Source organism: Dermochelys coriacea, chromosome 1 (assembly GCF_009764565.3).
Source record: "Dermochelys coriacea isolate rDerCor1 chromosome 1, rDerCor1.pri.v4, whole genome shotgun sequence".
NCBI classification, from domain to species: Eukaryota; Metazoa; Chordata; order Testudines; family Dermochelyidae; genus Dermochelys; species Dermochelys coriacea.
Window position 1 is genome coordinate 261,204,455 of NC_050068.2, and position 13,186 is coordinate 261,217,640.

Genomic DNA, 13,186 nt, shown 5'->3' on the forward strand with positions numbered 1-13,186 from the left:
TCTGGGGGCAGCAGAGAAAGGGCTAACATAGGACCACCTTTTCCCTGGAGCTGCTGCAGCTCCTTTACAGCCCTTATATATGCTGGAGTAGGGGCCAGAATCTGACCCGGTGACTCCATCCGTCATAGAGTGGAAAATGAGACACTGCATGAGGTGACTGTACAGTAAGGGGTTTTTTAGACTACAGTGATTTACTAAATTACCCTTTTTAACATCTGCAAAACCTTGCAACAAGTTTGGTGACTTCTCAGTTTAGTTCAGGGATGGCCAAACCGTGGCACATGAGCCGCATGTGGTTCTTTTATAGTTAAAGTGCAATTCTTGGAGTCCTCCCCCAGCATTTTCTGCCTACCAGCCTGTTTCGGGGGGGCTCAGGGATTCTGTCCTGCAGTGGAGTGGTGGTACTAGAAGTTTCTGGCCAGCAGGCAGGGCCAAGGGGGTCTTGTGGCTTCAACTCCGCAGGAAGTGCCTGCCGGGCCTTGAAGCTTCAGCGGGAGATGGGCTGAAGCCTTGTGCCCTGGCAGGCATGCCCCGTGGGGCTGAAGCCCCTTGACCCCGCAGAGCAAAAGCCCGTGAGCCCTGGCAGGTTTGCCCCAAACTTCTGAAGATTGTGTGCAGCTTGGAGGGTCAGGAAGTTTCTCCCCATCCCCTCCCAGGGGGAATTAATGGTAAAAGTGTATCTACGTAACTAAACTACAGCATAATCTTGCATTTTTGGAAACTGTTGCTCTGAAAAGGCTCCAGCCTGGAACAGCATTATGTACTGAAGGCTGGGATTAAAGGGCCCAGACAGAATTGCATGGAGATACCCCTTACATTTCATTTTCAGGGGAACACTGCAGGGCTTGACGGAATTAACAACACAGAGCAACACTGTTTTTCCTCTAGTGCTGTTCAAACAGCAAACAGAATAGAATGTTTTGAGTTGTGTTCTTTTTAGGGGCAGGCATGGAATATTGGACTCAGAAGGTTTCATGGTAGCTGGAAGTGGGCAGTTCAGGGAGAGCAGAAGACGACTGAAGTGTAATGAGAACAGCAGGACCCCGTTCAGGAGGAGAGAGGCAGGGACCTCCAGGGAGAGCAAATTAGGAGGAAGATGGCTAAAATGTCTGAGAGAACAGCAGTCTAAGAGGAAGAAATGTGAAATGAATCACTTGTCTCTAGCCAGCCCTATTAGTCTCTCACTTTTGTGAGCATCCTGGTCATACACACATACTTTGGTCCTATCTACAACCACGAAAACTGCCATCTTGAATGGCTCGTTTACAATGTGCTTGTCTGTCAACATGGCTAAAAGGCCGCTCTGTAGTAGCGGAGATGAAGCATAACAACATTGAATTTGAGTCCTTAATGATATCAAAGGTTTTGATAATTGTGTCAAGGTCTGTATGAAGGAACAGGGGGAGTAGAACATCTGCTTGTGTTCTTAATATGTGACCATGTCTGGTTGGTTTTGTAGCGGCAGATGGGCTCTTTTTAACAAAGAAAAAGAAAACAATCAATTGTTCAGTAATTAATTTGGCCCTGGCACTAAGTGGTGCCCTTTCAATGCCTTAAATGGAAAATAAGTATCAACAAGTATTTCCAGACTCCCTCCCCCCCTTTTTTTTTTAACTGGTTCAACCATAGTAGTGAGGATGCTAGCAGTGCTGGCCACTATACACTCAGCTCTGTCACGCGATCAAGGAAAATTGAGATGATTAATAATTCCAACATAAAACGATGGATTGTAGAGCTGCTTGACCAAGAGATGTTATGACGTGCAGTGGCAAATTCACACACACTGTCTCTATACTTCAACTGCTTTAACAGTTTCAAAGGTGTCAAAAATCAATCTTTGTCACAATGAGAGATCTCTAGTCTTATTTGGATAAATGTCCCTTGCAAAACTTTTGTAAAAGTGGGCAGCTATGCACAGATTCCCAGTACTTCTGCAGCCAGGGGCTGGATTGGGGGTAGCCTGAAAAGCACCCAGATGCCCTTTGCTTAGGAATGTGATCATGGTGGAAAGCAGTCAGTTTTGCTGGGGATGCCCTGAGTGAATTTTTGTTGCTGAATGAAGCTGTCTTTTGGGAGGAACAGTCATTTAAGTTCTTTGTACCAAAAGCTGGGATTTCTCCTGATGCTAGTAACTTTGTCACTAATGCCTACAGTCAGCTGAAATGTGTGGAATAGGCTTTGCTTTTCAGTGACACCTGTGTCCGCCCCAAATGTTTCTGGGTAGTTTGTAAGTTTCAGGAACAGCTGCCTTGCCCCCAAGAAAATCAGGACTGTAGTACAAAAATTGGGGAGAGGTAATCCATCACTAGATGTCTGCATGTACAGTGCTGCAGGGGCACAGCTGTACTGATACAGCTGTGCCACCGCAGCATCTACTGAAGATGCCCTATGCTGACTGGAGAGCCATCTCCTGTCGGCATTAAAAAAACCACCCCTGCAAGCAACATAAGCTCTCCCACCAACATAGCGCTGTGCACATTTAGCACTTATCAGTGTAACTCATGTTGTTTAGAGGCGTGGAATGCTCACACACCTGAGCGACATAAGTTTTGCCGACATAGGTGGTAGTGTAGACATAGCCTTAGGGTTTTCTCATCAGGACAAGCCCAGTGGTACACAGAGGCCTCTGGAATCATCAGACCAAGAGAGATACTTTGCACTGTCTTTGAGAATGTGAAAACTACCCTCACTTGAAATGCTTTTTCCAGTGATGGCCCTTGAGACCTGGAGGACTTTTATAGTTAAAATTTCTCACAAATGTGCTGGGCCAATCCTGTCTCTGATAGGTGCCTAGTTAGTACTGTCACATTTATGTCTGTAACATCAAGTAACTTGCAGGCAGCGTTTTCTGTCACTTTAATGTAGCAATGAAGAAAATCTAGGGTATGTCATTTCAGGAACAATTTTTCTCAGGTAGTCACTGGCCTTAGTGTGAGGTGTGCTATAATCTCCCAGAAATGTTTGACAATTCCTTGTTTTATTGCTGAAATGTACAATCTCTTTTCCTGTCAAATTCCAAAGGCACATGAGGTGAAACAGATGCAATTTTGGTTTGTTACTATTTCCAGGTGAGTTTTCTTCTGTACATGCACAGACTAAAGGGCTAGCTTCCACTGAATATTTCTCCATTGGTATAAAGAACCAACAGCTTGTTTTATTAGAGGAGCAGGTCTTGGCAGCCACTAATATGCAATTAACCAGTTCCCTCTGAGAGTGTAATTGGAGCTTCAAGGAAAGAGCTGGATTGGCTGAGACTGAAATCACCAGTGAGCCAATTGTCTGGGAGTGAAATTGCTTGTAAATGGATTGGCAGTGATGAAAAGTGGTAAATTGCACTACCCTCTTGTTTCTTCCTGCCTTTCAGAAAAAGCCACTGGGAAACAGAAGCACATCTGCTTCCCCCTAATAATCCATGTAAGCATGATATGTCTCTCACTGCATACACATGCAGCACTGGGAGGGAAGTGTGTGAACAAGGTGAGTTTACCAGACTTTGCATAGAAAAAGAATGATGAAGGTTGACTGAACAGAGCTTTCTGATTCACTGGGTGTTGACTGCAACTTCCCGCATATACACACACCCTTCGTGATTACATAAAGAAAGGAGTGTCCATTTTCTTAAAGGAACACTCTCAAATAGCTTCCCTACATGTTGATTTTGCAAATAAAAGGAAAGGGTTTGACAAAGCCTGGTATTAATAGGTTTGTTTCTTCTAGGATGTACTTTTAAATGTTTATAGTTTTCTGTAAAAAATCCACTACACTTTAGAAGACCCAAATCCAGAGTACGGTGCTAGTGACTGTAAATGCAAATATTTAGAAACAGAAAATGAAACGAATTAGATGTAATTGTCAAAGTTCAGTGAAGCCCAAAAAATAAACACAGTGTAAATTAAGGGTAAAAAGTCAATTAGATTTTTTTAAAAAAAGAAAGGATTTTTTGTTTTTAATCTGCAGTGTTAATGTAGTTCAGGTTTCAGAGTAGCAGCCATGTTAGTCTGTATTCACAAAAAGAAAAGGAGTACTTGTGGCACCTTAAAGACTAACAAATTTGTTTGAGCATAAGCTTTCGTGAGCTACAGCTCACTTCATCGGCTACACACTGTAAGGAGAGTGATCACTTAAGATGAGCCATCACCAGCGGGGGTGGGGGGAAGAAGGAGGAAAACCTTTCATGGTGACAAGCAAGGTGGGCCATTTCCAGCAGTTAACAAGAACATCTGAGGAACAGTGGGGGGTGGGGTGGGGGGGAGAAATAACATGGGGAAATTAGTTTTACTTTGGAAAACCTTTAATGGTGACAAGCAAAGTGGGCCATTTCCAGCAGTTAACAAGCACGTCTGAGGACCAGTGGAGGGTGGGGGGGAGAAATAACACGGGGAAATAGTTTTACTTTGTGTAATGACTCATCCATTCCCAGTCTCTATTCAAGCCTAAGTTAATTGTATCCAGTTTGCAAATTAATTTCAATTCAGCAGTCTCTCACTGGAGTCTGTTTTTGAAGTTTTTTTGTTGAAGGATAGCCACTCTCGGGTCTGTAATCGAGTGACCAGAGAGATTGAAGTGTTCTCCGACTGGTTTTTGAATGTTATAATTCTTGATATCTGATTTGTGTCCATTTATTCTTTTACGTAGAGACTGTCCAGTTTGACCAATGTACATGGCAGAGGGGCATTGCTGTCACATGATGGCATATATCACATTGGTAGATGCACAGGTGAACGAGCTTCTGATAGTGTGGCTGATGTGATTAAGCCCTATGATGGTGTCCCCTGAATAGATATGTGGACAGAGTTGGCAACGGGCTTTGTTGCAAGGATAGGTTCCTGGGTTAGTGGTTCTGTTGTGTGGTGTGTGGTTGCTGGTGAGTATTTGTTTCAGGTTGGGGGGCTGTCTGTAAGCAAGGACAGGCCTGTCTCCCCAGATCTGTGAGAGTGATGGGTCGTCCTTCAGGATAGGTTGTAGATCCTTGATGATGCGTTGGAGAGGTTTTAGTTGCGGGCTGAAGGTGATGGCTAGTGCTGTTCTGTTATTTTCTTTGTTGGGCCTGTCCTGTAGTAGGTGACTTCTAGGTACTCTTCTGGCTCTGTCAATCTGTTTCTTCACTTCAGCAGGTGGGTATTGTAGTTGTAAGAATGCATGATAGAGATCTTGTAGGTGTTTGTCTCTGTCTGAGGGGCTGGAGCAAATGCAGTTATATCGTAGAGCTTGGCTGTAGATAATGGATTGTGTGGTGTGATCTGGATGAAAGCTAGAGGCATGTAGGTAGGAATAGTGATCATTAGGTTTCCGATATAGGGTGGTGTTTATGTGACCATTATTTATTAGCACCGTAGTGTCCAGGAAGTGGATCTCTTGTGTGGACTGGTCCAGGCTGGGTTGATGGTGGGATGGAAATTGTTGAAATCCTGGTGGAATTCCTCAAGGGCTTCTTTTCTATGGGTCCAGATGATGAAGATGTCATCAATGTAGTGCAAGTAGAGTAGGGGCATTAGGGGATATGTAGTTCAGGATATTTTTCACAAATCATTTTTTTCTTGATCACATCTCTTTACATGTTTGTTATAATTATGTGTTGCCATCTTTTATTATATTGCAAGCTTATATTGCTACACCATATGTTTTGTTAGTAGTTGCTATGTAAAAGAATTAATAACTTGGCCACAAAGACTTAACTCCTTGGTCTGACATGTTGCATTCAGGCCTCGCGTTCAACAGCCATTAACTATAATAACAATTATGTATAAAAAGCGTAGTTCTGCTCTGACATGAGACTTCTGGGGCTACATGTTTACTGTACCTCTGCTTTGGTCTCTCACATGTTCTGTTTACTACCTACTAGCCCTGCAAATGCATCCTGGGCTTTGAGGCGAGAACTTTCGATAGAGCTCAGTGCCCATAATCAGGCCAGATTTTCAAAAAGTTCAACAGACAAGGTGTATTTTTAGTGCTGAGAATGTTTGGAAAATGGCCCCCGGGAGTCAAACTGAGTTCTTTTCACCTCATCCAGTCTCCAGTAATAAGGGGACAATGTCACTTGTCACTCATTCTCTTCAGTGGGTTTGCATGGCTGTAACAGACTGGCAGATAGAGAGCAATTCTGTTGATGAACTAGACTCCAGCTCACTCTACCTAACTGTAGCGACGGTTAACAGAAGTAAAAAGCAATGAAATCTTAGGCCTTGTCTACACTACCAAGTTTTGTCACCAAAAACTGCCTTTTGTTGACCAAACAGTGCATGCATACACGCTACGATGCGACTTTTGTTGGGAAAGATGCCCGGATTTGGCAAATAAATACATCCACCCTGATGACAGACTTACGTCTTTTTCCTCTACATTTTTCTCAACAAAGTGCCAGTGTAGACCTAAGTTCCCTGTAAGCTGTGTGGCCCCGCAGCAGCCTATTAAGTGCCGCTCAGGGTGATGGCGGGGTGGGGAGAGGCGCCTCTTCTTGCCGGTCCCAACCCAGCCCGGCCAGTAGCAGGTTTATAATGGTGGTAGGCCCATGCTCAGTAGGGGCCCTGCCTGTTTGGTGCTTCACTTCACTGGCTTCACTCTTCTCCTCTCCGGCCCTTCCCCAGTGCTCCTGTAGGCCTTTGGGCCCAGGGGTTCTCCCCAAACCATCCCCCCACTCGCTCCTCTCAGCTCGCCAGCTGAGGGCTCCTCTCTCTACCCGCACCCTCTGTCACTGGCAGGCAGCAGCTGCCTGCCAGTGACGGGGGATGGGGAGCGTAAAGGAGCCCCCTGCCGCTCCTCCGGGCTGCCAGTGACGGATGATCCATCGCTTCAGGCTCCCCAGGGGAGCCCAAAGCTGCGGACCATCCCCAGTGGCCTGGACTGCGGAGGTAACTGCCACGGCTGGGGGAGAGGTGCCCCTCCCCTGGCCCGGACCTGCAGCAGCTCGGGGAGAGGTGCCTCGCTCCCCCAGCCCAGGTTCTGCTGGGAGGAGAGAGCAGGGGGGAGTTCTCTCTCTCCCTGCTGTAGCCCCAGGGCACCCTGCACCCCAAGCCCCTCATCCCCGGCCCCACCCCAGAGCCCACACCCCCAGCTGGAGCCCTCACCCCCTCCTGCACCCCAACCCTCTGCCCTGGACCTCAGCCCTCTCTTACACCCCAAACTGCTTGGCCCAACCCCGCCACATGAATTTTGTTATGTGCACCAATATGAAGGTGATGTGTCTCACACTCCATACTGGTGCACATAACAAAATTCATTCCACACATGCATGGGAAAAATTAGAAGGAACACTGCTGTAGACGCTACGTTTGATTTCATCGCTTTAATTGGCCTCCAGGAGGTAGGTGGTGTCCCACAATGCCCATCATGATCGCTCTGGTCAGTGGTTTGAACTCCACTGCCCTGCAGCCAGGTAAATGACCATCTGCCCCTCCCTCTTAGAAGCCCCAGGAATTTTTGAAATTCCATTTCCTGCTGGCTCGGCTTGGAGACCTCACATTGCATCTTCCCAGGTAATCATGGTGGCTTATTGCACCAAATGCTGCTACCGCAGAGCCCTGGGAACTTTAAATCACTGAGGAGCCCTGGGGACCTGGCTGCCACCGCTATCCTGGGGCTCTGGGCTCTGGCAGAGCTTTAAAGGGCCGGGGCTCCGCTGTGGTAGCAGCTGCCAGAGCCCCACTGCCGCTACCCCAGAGGTCAGGCAGCAGGGCTCAGGCAGAGATTTAAAGGGCTCGGGGCTCTGGCAGCCGCTAAGGCTCCAGCCCTTTAAATCCCCACCAGAGCCCCGCCGCCACTACCCTAGGGCTTTAAATTGCCATCTGGGAAAGCCAATCCCAGTATAGCGCATCGGCTCTTGCCGGTACAACGTACCTGGGCATACCAGCTTACTTTCACCTCTGACCTTGGCACCCTTCTACTGCAGCAGTGTCATCCAGGGAGTGCAGTCGGTCCCCTGCTTCTCGAAGCTCTACCTCGAGAGGAGCAGCCCCACCCTGGTGGTTCTACTCGGAGTGAGAGTCGGACTCATACCCCCACTCTGACCATAGCAGGAGCAGAAGATCCTCCTTGCGGCACTATAGGTTGTCCCGCCCGAAGCAGTGTGCCCTTCAATGGCAAAATCTGCTGCAGTGGCCCTTTTGGACTCCGTGGGCTTTTCATCAAGCCCAAGGATGGAGCCAAGACTCTCCATCAGTGGTGCAGCATCAGTGGTGTTTGCAATGTTCATTCCACCATGATTGGCACCAGAGCCAGTGCCTCAGTCATTAACACCAGCACCTGCACCAGCAGTGCCAATTTCGGCACCGGCACTGACTGTGGCACCAATATCGACTGTTTCAGCACCGGAGGCATCAACGGCCCCAATTGTGGTCAAGGTGCACGACGCACCCTCAACAACGACTATGCCGCCTACACCAGCACCGACACCACCTCCATCATTGGCCCTGGCTGTGACTGTGCCTACAGGAACCAGTATGGGGCATGATGTCGGCTCTGACACCCACACCTTTCACAGTACCAGGACCAGACCAACCTACCACAGTTCCCATGGAGTCAAGAGATCCCTCAGGTGGGGATGGTAGGGAGCAACTACCTCCCCTGGTGGTCTCCTCCTCCTCTTCCTCACCAGATGAGGTCCTAGCAGGCACTTCAGTAGCCCCAGCTGTGCAGCGGGTCACCCAGGGTCTGGGCATTAAGGTGGAGGAAGTTGTGGATGATGCGGACCCTATGGTGGACATCCTGTCTCCCTCCGGCCCTGCCCATATCGCCTTGCCACTGATAAAGGCAATCTTGGACATGACCAAGACCATAGCCTCATGCCACCTTCAGCCAAGTGCAATGAGCACCAGTACTTTGTGTCCTCCAAGGGCTATGAACTATTCCCACCCTCAGTCTGATTCCCTGGTGGTGGACACTGCTAACCAGCAGGAGAAGCAAGGATTCCAAGGCCCTTTACCCAAGAATAAGGATGCCAAAAAACTAGACCTTTTTGGGTGAAAGGTCTACTCCACAGGGGACTGCAGCTCTGAATATCCAACCAGCAGGCCATCAGCAGCAGGTACTTCTACAATACCCGCTCAGCAATGGCTAAATTTACAGATTTGCTCCCCTCAGACTCCCACACTGAATTTTCTGCTTTGGTTGAGGAAGGGAGACTGATCTCCAGAGCGTCCCTTCAGGTGGCATTTGATGGGGCAGATGCGGCAGCCAGAGTTATGGCTACTGGAGTGGCCATAAGGGACTCATGGCTCCAGGTTTCTGGCCTCCCCTCTGAGGTACAGCAAACCATCCAAGACCTTCCCTTTGAGGGCAAGACTCTCTTCTCAGAGAAAATGGACAAAAGGCTAAACAGCCTTAAAGATTCCAGCTCCATCCTCAGGTGCCTGGGCCTCTATACTTTCGTCCGCAGCGCCAGCAGTAGTTCAGTCAGCAGAACCACAAAGATGGGTCCAGAAGGAGGAATCGAAACAGCAGGAGAAGACTGCACCAACCCTCTGGCCAGGCTTTGGGACAGCCCAAGCTGTCTTCAGGGACCAAGCCGGCCTTTTGAAAGCACGGTTGTTGACCTGAATTTTATGGGTTAGTTGTTATGGCTCGCCACTGATCACATCCAACCAGAAGATTTATAGGTTCTTGTTCAATTCAGACCAGTGGCATATTAACGCCTAGGCTGACAAGGCCTAGGCCTATGGTGGCAAATTTGCAGGGGCGGCAAATTTATAATAGCAGCTAGAGGCTGCTTCCCCCGGTGCCAGTTCGCGCCTCCACCCCCAGCCCTGCCCCAACTCCACCCCTTCCTCACCCCCTCCCTGCCCCATTGGTCCCCTTCCCGAAATCCCCACCCTGGCCCTGCCTCCTCTCCTGAGCACGCTGCATTCCGCCCCTTCCCCTGTCCTTCGCAAAGCTGTTTTGCGCACAAGCGCTGGCAGGGAGCGGGGAGAAGCAGGACCCAGTGGCGCGCTCAGGGGAGGAGGTGGAGCGGAGGTGAGCTGGGATGGGCCGGGAGCTGCTGGAAGGGGGCGGCAATTATTTCTGGGCCTAGGGGTGGCAAAATCATTAATCCACCACTGATTCAGACTACAGGGTCTGAAAACTCAGAGAGTTCTATATCGGGAGAGGACTTTCGGGGCACTTGGCAAATACACTGAGGACAATAACAAATTGATAAAAACTTTTATTGAGATTAACAAAAGAATAATAAATGCTATGAAACTTATGACTGCAAAACAGTAAAAGAATTCCAAAACTCCTGGTGGTAGCATTCCTATTATAAATACCTTAACCTAACATACTCGCACCCTTCCTTGAGGAGCCAGTAATAGTGAAGGACCAGCCTTACTCCTGGCATGCCCGATAACATGATGGTTCTGGCTTCCCCAAGAGTTAGGAATGCTGAGTAGTTATACCATACTACACAAGCTGAGTTGATAGAATTATAGTCTATAGAGTATAGGAAAACAAAGAAAAGAAAAAAGCTCCCTAAGATATCCTTACATGATATTTTATAGGATCCTGATGCTATGTAATTCACGCTCAACCTACTATACCCAAATCTTATATCCATACCCTAAGAAATTTATGGGTACCCTTATCCTATAGATTAGTCCTTACTCTCTACATATTAATAAGATTGTCTCACTCCAAAAACTGCCAACCTAGACTCTCTTGGCGACTTCCAGGTTTGTGGTGTACCCTGTGGTTATCAGCCGCTTCCAGACACCGGATAAACCTGTTCAGTGTTGTGTGTAGTTCCTCCCTTCGGGTCCCCAAAATTCAGGGACCATTTCTATCTATGCCAAAGGTTGCCATCTTTTATGCTGATTTACTCTTAACTGATCAGATTTTAGCTAATCTTACCGGATACAGGCTGTAGGCTTCTTGCATGTCAGCAAAACTTATTCTATGTATAATTATTAGGAAACACATATGTGCCTCAACACATCCTAATTTAATAGGAATTAATACTGATAAAATATAAGAATCATATATGAAATGGATTAATTCAGAAAGAGAAACATATTATTTGATACGGCTGGCTGGATTAATAGAATATAATAGCTAGCAAAATAATCCTATGGGCTACACGGTCCTGTGTCAGGTGCCACAACTGACAATGGATCTACCCTGCCTTACCTTCTCATCCCAACTATCCTCTTTCTACCATGCATGGTCCCGTATCACCTCGGACTGATGGGTGCTCTGCATGGTAGAGAGGGGATACTCCATCCAATTCTGTGCCCTCCTGCCTTTCCACCCCCTGCCCCATCCTCTTCAGGGACCCTTCTCACAAGCAGCTCCTTATCCAGGAGGTGCAGTTACTCCTATCTTTAGGGGCAGTGGAGGAGATTCCTCAGGAGCACAGGGGCAAGGGCTTTTATTTATGGTATTTCCTAATACTGAAAGCCAAAGGTGGCCTCAGGCCCATCCTGGACCTGCAAGAACTCTACAAGTTTGTGAAGAACCTCAAGTTCCGCATGGTCTCTCTGGCCTCCGTCATCCCTTATTAGATTCAGCAGACCGGTATGCTGCCCTCCACTTGAAGAACGCGTACTTTCATATCATATCATAGAATCTCAGGGTTGGAAGGGACCTCAGGAGGTCATCTAGTCCAACTCCCTGCTCAAAGCAGGACCAATTCCCAATTTTTGCCCCAGATCCCTAAATGGTCCCCTCAAGGATTGAACTCACAACCCTGGGTTTAGCAGGCCAATGCTCAAACCACTGAGCTATCCCTCTCCCCCCATATCTCAATCACCACACAGGAAGTACCTCAGGTTCATGGTGAACAACACCCACTATCAATTTACAGGCCCTCCCGTTCAGCTTGTCAGCAGCACCTCATGTTTCCACCAAGTGCATGGCAGTCATTGCTGCATTTCTGCGCAGGCACCGGGTACAGGTGTTTCCTTAGCTCGATGACTGGCTGATCAAGGTCCGCTACAAGACCCAAGTGGAAGCTCAGGTCAGATTCATCAGAGCCATCTTCGATAACCTGGGTCTCCTTCTAAATGAAGTGAAATTGACTTTGTCCCTCATTCAGAGGATAGAATTTATAGAAGCAATATTGGACTCTACCTAGGCCAGGGCATAACTGCTGCAAGCGAGGTTTCAGGTGCTGACCAATATCATTCGAGGCCTCAGACAGTTTCCCACCACCACAGCAAGAAACTGCCTGAAGCTTCTTGGACACATGGCTGCCTGTACCTACATGGTGCAGCATGCCAGACTCAGGCTTCGACCTCTTCAGTCATGGCTTGCATCAGTGTACCGCCCGGCCAGGACAGCTTGAACAGGATAGTGACCCTGTCTTGCCTGGTCCTCGACTCCCTTCTGTGGTGGCTCGACCCTCAGGAGATATTCTCCGGGATCCCCTTTGCCAGTCTGCAGCTGTCTTTGTCACTAGTGATGGATGCATCAGCCTTAGGCTGGGGAGCACATCTAGGAGACCGCAGGACTCAAGGTCTCTGGTCTCAGGCAGATCTGGCTGTCCACATCAATGTCAGAGAGCTGAGACTGGTGCGCCTGGTGTCCAAGATCTTCTGGATAATACTTAATGGGACAATGTGTATCAGTCAGCACGGACAACACCACAGCAATATTCTATATCAACAAACAGGGGGCTCATGCTCCTCTCCCCTGTGCCAGAAAGCCCTCATACTATGGGATTTCTGTGTAGAACATTCAATACACCTACAAGCGTCGGACTGCCCCGGAGTACAGAACGAGCTGACAGACCACCTCAGCAGGTGATTTCATGGCCACGAGTGGTCCCTTCTCCCAAATGTCGCGATTTCCATTTTCCAGAAGCGGGGCTTTCCCCAGATAGACCTGTCCACCCCGCAACAGGAAGTGCCAGCAGTTCTGCTCCTTCCAAAATCACAGCCCGGGCTCCAGCGCAGATGCATTTCTCCTCCACTGGGGAAGTTGTCTCCTATACGCCTTTCCGCCCATACCGCTCATTCACAAGGTACTCCTCAAGAACCAGAGGGAACGAGCTCAGGTCATATTGATAGCTCCAGCCTGGCTCCATTAGCACTTGTACCCATCTCTCCTAGACATGTCCATGGAAGCTCTGATCACCCTGACACTCTTCCCGGACCTTCTGACACAAGATCACGGTCGTCTTCAACATCCGAACCTTGAGTGGAAGCTCTATGGTTGAACCTGATGGAGCTTTCCTGTTCAGACCAGGTTAGGTCCTCCTTGACACCAGAAAACCCTCTAT